Source organism: Elephantulus edwardii, unplaced genomic scaffold (genome assembly GCF_000299155.1).
Source record: "Elephantulus edwardii isolate Elephantulus edwardi_28Jun2011 unplaced genomic scaffold, EleEdw1.0 scaffold00157, whole genome shotgun sequence".
Lineage (NCBI taxonomy): Eukaryota > Metazoa > Chordata > Mammalia > Macroscelidea > Macroscelididae > Elephantulus > Elephantulus edwardii.
Genome location: NW_006399907.1, coordinates 7,883,195 through 7,890,113, shown reverse-complemented (window position 1 = coordinate 7,890,113; position 6,919 = coordinate 7,883,195).

Here is a 6,919-nt window from a genome sequence, read left to right as displayed (position 1 = left end):
GGTTGGCGCAGGATAGAGCAGGGTTTAGGGCTGTTGTGCATAGGGTCGCTATGAGTCGGAAACGACTCGACGGCACATAACAACAACAACAACAGAGGAAGATCCTTATCCTATGAACCTCTGCTTTCTGTTAAGTTCCTTACAGACTTCTAAGTGTCTTGGCCCCATGTCTGCTTGCTTGTTTAAACTCTTTAATAAAAGATATTATCTCTGGACACATGCCACATTAATCCTATCTCTGTAATTAAGATTATAACCACAGGCATAAGGGAGCTCTGGTGGCCTAGTGGTAAGAACCTGTCCTGCAATCCCAAAGGCATGCAGTTCATATCCACCAGCTGCTTCTTGGGAGGAGGAGGGGCATTCTCCTCCTATGTCATTAACTGCTTTTGCAAACCCTCTAGAGGGTTATCTGAGAGTTGGTTCCAACTCGACAACACACAACAGCAATATAGAACTGAGGGTTTCTAACTCATTTGGTGTCACAGTTTTTAATCTGTAACGCATAGCTTTGGAAGCAGGAGCGGCATCCAATTCCGTGATAGCTTGCCTCCAGAAACCCTATGAACCTGGAGAGAAGATGAGAGACACACAAGCTTTGAGGACTCTCCTTCATAGGGTCACTATGAGTCGCCTGCGACTCGACGGCACTTAACAACAAGAAGACATAGCATACTATATACACATTTCAGATTACTTTTTCACACTTGCTACAGGGGTTTTTTTTAATTATTAATATATAAAATCCTGAAAATCTGGGGCATCCAGTTGTGGGAAACTAATTACTAGCTGACCTTAGTAACAGGAGGCATCAGAAGGTATGAACTTACAGAGTATGGAAGAAAGACTGCAATCTGTTTTTCCCCTTGTCAACTGAAGCTCTAACTGGGTGCTGTCCCGTTGATTTTGAGTTATGGTGACTCCATGCGTATCAGGGAGAACCGTGCTCAGAGGATTTTCAGTGATTACTTGTCAGAAGGGGATTGTCAGCCCTTTGTTTGAAGAACCTCTTCAAAAATAAAACAAAAGCCTATTGCCATTGACTAGATTCTGACCCATAATAACCCTGTAAGACAAAGAACTACCCCCGAAAAGACTTTCCACGGCTAGAATCATCATGGAAGCAGACTGCCCCATTTTTCTTCCATGGAGTGACTAATGGGTTCTAACTTTAACCTTTGAGTTACCAGTCGAGCACTTACCACCGCAGTGACAGGGCTCCTTAAAGAGTCCCTGAGTGGGTCACATGCCAAGCTTTTGGATTTGCAGTACCGCATATTAAACGTGCACCACTCAGGGAGGCTCTAAACCAAGCTCAGACCCACTGCCACCAAATCAACTCCAACTCTGGTACAGACCTGTCCTTTAGGAGCCCTATCACTGTGAATCTTTATGTTGTTATATACCCTTGAGTCAGAAAGTGGCAAATTGCTCAGAAGATTATCCATTGTTGTCCCATGGAGCATCTGGTCCATTCAAACCGTGTCCTTTTGGGTTGGCAACTCAATTCCTAACAGCTAGGCCACAGTTGTTAGGTGCTGTCAAGTGGAGTATGACACCGAGTGACCGTATGAACAACAGATCTGAACCCTGTCCTATCCTGTCCCTTCCTCATTCTTTCTGACATACTTGAGTCCTTTGCAGCAGTCACTGAGTCAGTCCAGCTGGTTGAGGGATTTTTCACTCATCCTCCACTTTTCCAAGCATGATGTCTCTCTCCAAGGAATAGCCTTTCCTAACCACATGCCCAAAGTATGTGGGATGAAACTTTGTTATGTGTGCTTCCAAGGAGCACATTGGTTGTACTTTTCCCAAGAACTGCATCTTGGGAAACTTCCCAAGTTGTGTGTTCTTTTTGTAGTGCATGGGATATTGAGTACTCCTCTCCAACACCACAGTTTAATTCTTCTGACCAAAGGAGGACACCAGAGCTCCCTATTGAAGCATTAATGGAAATAAAAATCACAGGAAGGAAGGATATGGTTGCATTGTTAGTGGTAGTTAATATCAGAAAACAAGGTATGTATGCGTGGTTGAATGGAAAACCAATTTGCTTTATAAATCATCATTCAAATCAAAAGAAAAAAATCTTTTCAGAAGCAAATTGTTCAGTCTCTCTCCTGGGAAGCAGCTGGTAAATTCAAAACATACACATTTAGTTAAGATCTGCACATTTTCATTATTGTGCCACCAAGCCTTTTTAAAAAGGATCCCTGGTAGCATAGTGTGTAGTGTATTGGGCTGCTAATCAAAAGGTCAGCAGTTCAAATCCATCAACTGCTTCAGAGAAATAGGTAATCCCCTCTCATAAACACAGCCTTGAAAACCCAATGGAGAGTCGCCACAGTTGGAACTCACTCAACAGCAGTGGTGGGTTTGTTGTGGTTATGTGCCTTTGAGTCTCCTATGACTCATAGCAACCTGATGAACAATGGCTCTGAAACTTTTACTATCCTGAGCCAGTTTCACCACCTCTGACACATCTGCCCCGGTCACTGTGTCAATCCATTTCATCCAAGGTCATCTGCTCCCATATCAACCCTCTACCCTTCCAAGCATGATATCCTTCTCCAAGGACTGGTCCCTCTGGTGGTCCCTCCCAAAGTATGTGAGACAGGATTTCAAAAGCATTGTCTCCAAGGAGCAGCCTTGTTTCACCTCCAGAATAAACCTGTTTATTTGCTAGTCCATGGTATGGTCAATACTCTACTCCAGCACAACACAAAGGGATTGATTCTTCTTCTGTCATTCTTAGTCACTTTCCAGCTTTCTGATGCATAGCTAGTGATTGAGAAAACTATGGCCTAGAACAGGTACACCTTAGTCTCTAGACTGACAACATTACAGACTTTTCAAAAGACACTCATCTTTTGATATCCTGACTTCTGGTGCCAGGAGTGTTGATTGTGGATCTAAGCAAGGTAAAATTGTTTAAAAACTTAATCTTTTCTCCATCTATCATGATACTTCGTTCATAGGCTTTTCAGAATGAATGGCCAATCCTTCTTTTTAGTCTGTCTTGACCTGGGAGCTCTACTAAAACCTGTCCACGTTGGATGACTCCTCTGGCATTTGTCACACTGGTGGCACAGCGTTTGGCATCCCAGCACCCACAAGTTACCTCAGTATAGCAAACTGACAGAGAAGTGCTGTACGGACTAGAACAATGATAAGCAAGGATACAGATACCCAAGCCTCAAAGCAATACGCAGATCATTCCCCCTGTACAACAAACTGACAGATAAGTCTCAAAGTGTAGGAAGCTCCCAAGTCCAAAGCAAGATGGTGAAGCTTCATCTTGTATACTTTGGGCATGTTGTTAGGAGAGGCTATTCACTGGAGAAAGACATCATATTTGGAAAGGTGGAGGGACAGCAAAGGAAAGAAAGCCTCTCAACTGGATGGGTTTGACACCTAGCAGCAGTAGACTCAAGTGTGTCAGACTGTGAAGCTGGCACAGGGTAGAAAAGGGCTTAGATCTGTTGTTCTGAACTCAAGAGGGTTGCTATCAGATGGACTCAACTTGACAGCACCGAAACAACATCATGATACGGACAATTGACCCAGTGGTTAGGATATTTGTTTTCTTGATGTTGAGATACAATCCATATTGAAGGCTCTTGTCCTGACCCTCTGGAGCAAACATTTCCTCAGGTCCTCATTTTTGGTGAGCAAGGTTTTGTCATCTGCATAACACAAGTTGTTGAAAAGTCTTCCTCCAATCCTGATACCACATTCTTTTTCATAAAGTCTAGTCTTGCGAATGATCTGTATCTAGATTGAAAAATATGAAGAAAGGATACATCCAGATGCACTTGTTTATTTTGAACCATGCGGTGTTGTGCCCTTGCTCTGTTCAAATAATAGCTTCCTGGGCTAGGTATAGATTTCCTATGAGCACAATCAAGTGTTCTGGGATTTTCATTCTTCTCAATGTTAGCTACAATTTTTTTGTAATCTACACATTTAAATGCCTGATGACTCAGACAGGAGCCTGAGTCATCATATTAGGGGTTACTTACAGGCCTCACCTCACAGCCCCTGGGGATTAGGGAATGGGTTTATGAACTAAATATTGTTAGGCATCTAATGTATTTTTTTCTTTTAATGCAATGACTCTTTAAGGTAAGGTTTATTAATTTCATTACCACTTCACATATGAGAAAGCTAAACTCTGTGTAGTTTAGTCTTAAAAATCCCTACTAGAAAATGACAGAGATCTTGACTCAAAAGCCCAGATGTAAACCCTATTAACTCCATCTTTGATATTTATTCATTTTTTAAAAAAACATAGAATTCAACTATTCTACTTAAATTACAAGACCACCATGAGGTGTTATCTTTACTGTAATCATATTCCTGTAACAGTAAAACTAAAGGAAAGAAATAATTGCAAATAGTGGGGTTTTTTAGGTGCCCTCAAGTTGAGTCTGACCCATAGCATCCTGTCTTATGCCATCCTCATCATCTGTGACATACTTGAACCCATTTGCTGCAGTCACTGTGTCAATCCATCTGGTTGACGGTCATTTTTTTCTCCAACCCTCCACCTTTCCAAGCATGCAAGAATAGGCTACCTTAACAACATACCCAAAGTATGTGAGACAGAGCTTCACCATGCTTGCCTCCAAGGAGCACTTTTTCCAAGATATGTTTGTTCTTTTGGGAGTCCATGGACTATTCCATTCTCTTCTCTAAAACTAGAAGTCAAAAGCATTCATTTTTTTTTCTGTCATCCTTATTCATTGCTCAGCTCTCAGATGCATAGAAAGTGTTTAAAAATACTATGACCTCAATCAGGTACACTTTAATCTTCAAACTGACATCACTGCTCCTCAGTAATTTGCAGAGGACCCTGACTACAGACTTTCCCAATGCAGTACATCTGCTGACTGATGGTACTAAGGGTATTGATTGTAGATCCAAGCAAGATGGAATTGTTGACCATTTCAATCTTTCCTCCATCCATCATGACATTGTTTATCAGTCCAATGGTGAGAATTTTTTGTTTCCTTGGTGCTGAGATGTAATTCATGTTGGAGGCTGTATTTTTTTTTTATCTTCTAAAGCAAGTGCTTCAAGTCCTCCTCACTTTGAGCAAGCAAGGTTGTATCAGCTGCATAATCCGTTGATGAGTCTTACTTCAATCCTGATGTTACTTTCTTCTTCATAATCTAGCTTCTCTAATGATTTGCTTAGCATACAGATTGAATAAATGTGGAGAAATGACACAACCTGGAAGCACACCTTTCTTGTTTTTTCAAACCACGCAGTGTTCCTTTGCTCTGTTTGGACAATAGTTTCTTGATCTAGACATAAATTTTGTATGAGCACAATTAAGTGTTCTGGGATTCTCATTCCCCTCAATGTTAGCCATAGATTATTGTGATCCACACAGTCAAATGTTTTTACATAGTCAATAAAGCATAAATAGACATTCTTCTTGTATTCTCTGCTTTCAGACAGGATCCATCTGACATCAGCAGTGGTGCCATGGCCTCTTCTAAACTCAACTTGAAGTTATAGCAGTTCTCTATGTACTGTTCTAGCCATTTTTTAATTCTATTTAGCAATATTTTTCTTTCATGTAATATTAATGATATTGTTTGGCAATTTGCACATTCTGTTGAGTCACCTTTCTTGTGAATGGGAACAAATATGGATTTCTTCCCAACCAGTCAGTCAGATGGCTGTCCTCCAAATTTCCTGGCATAGACTGGTGAGCACGTCCAGGACTGTCTCTGTTAGTTAAAACATGTCAGTTGCATAGTCATAACCTTACTTTTTGCTAATGTCCTCAGTGCAGCTTGAAGTTCTTCCCTCATCCACGGTGTCTCTTGATCTTAGAGTACTTCCTGAAATATTTCAGTGTTGACTAATTCTTTTGGTACACTCACTCTGTATTCTCTCTAAAAATAGCAAGGGCAGCCTGGGGATGGTAAGTCTGACTGACCTCTTATCAACTCCACAACAGGGAACTGCCCCTACCAACACTATCCACAATGTAAAGCCAATTCCCATGAGGTCAGACTGCTTTCACACCTTATTCTACCAATTCCAGCAGCAATCCTACTGTTCTATAGGGTCAAATCCATTGCAGTAGCTTACAGACCACATAGAGACATTCTCCCAATTATGAAGTTTATAAGGGAAGTTAACAGGACAGAATTTCTTAGTCAGGTCAGCTTTTGAAGTGTGCTCACAGGCCCTTCAGACTTGTGGCTTTAGGTCAGTATTACAAAATTCTCTTTAGTCTTGCCAATTATGATGTCTCTCCTCTAAGTTCTCCAGCAAGTTGAGGTAAAGGCCCCTGGTTCTGGTTCCATAGGGTAGCAGTCCCAGATCAGCTGTGTCTCATGTCAGGTCTCTGGCTCTCTGCTGCAGCTGCTACTGCTCTCCTCCAGGTATGGCTGGTAAAACAATCTTTGGCCCCAAAAGGCAGACACTGCCTTATTTGCTAGTAGTGAGATTCTCAAATTCTGATGCTGGATCTGCTCAATTTAATGGTGAGATTAGTCATCCCTTTGTGGACAGGCTAACACAACCTATTTGCAAGTCCCTACCCATCCACATCACAATGTTAAATCAATGGATAGGAAAGCCTTTGGAACAATAAACCCTTGACACCACACCTTCCATCTTCTCCTCCTCCTCCCATCTTCTTTTGATGCTTCCTGGCCCATTCAATATGTTATCCATAGCATCTTTCAGTATTGTAACTCATTTGGATTTATTTTCCAAATTCTTTCAGTTTAAGAAATGCTGAGTTTTTCCATTTGTATTCTCCAAACTCCAGCTCTTTGCACATTCCTTTATACTAAAATTTGCTTTGTCTTGTCAAGCTGCCTTTTTAAATCTTCTATTCAGCTCTTTTACTTCAGCATGTATCTCTTCCCTTGGTTTTGGCTTCTTAACACTC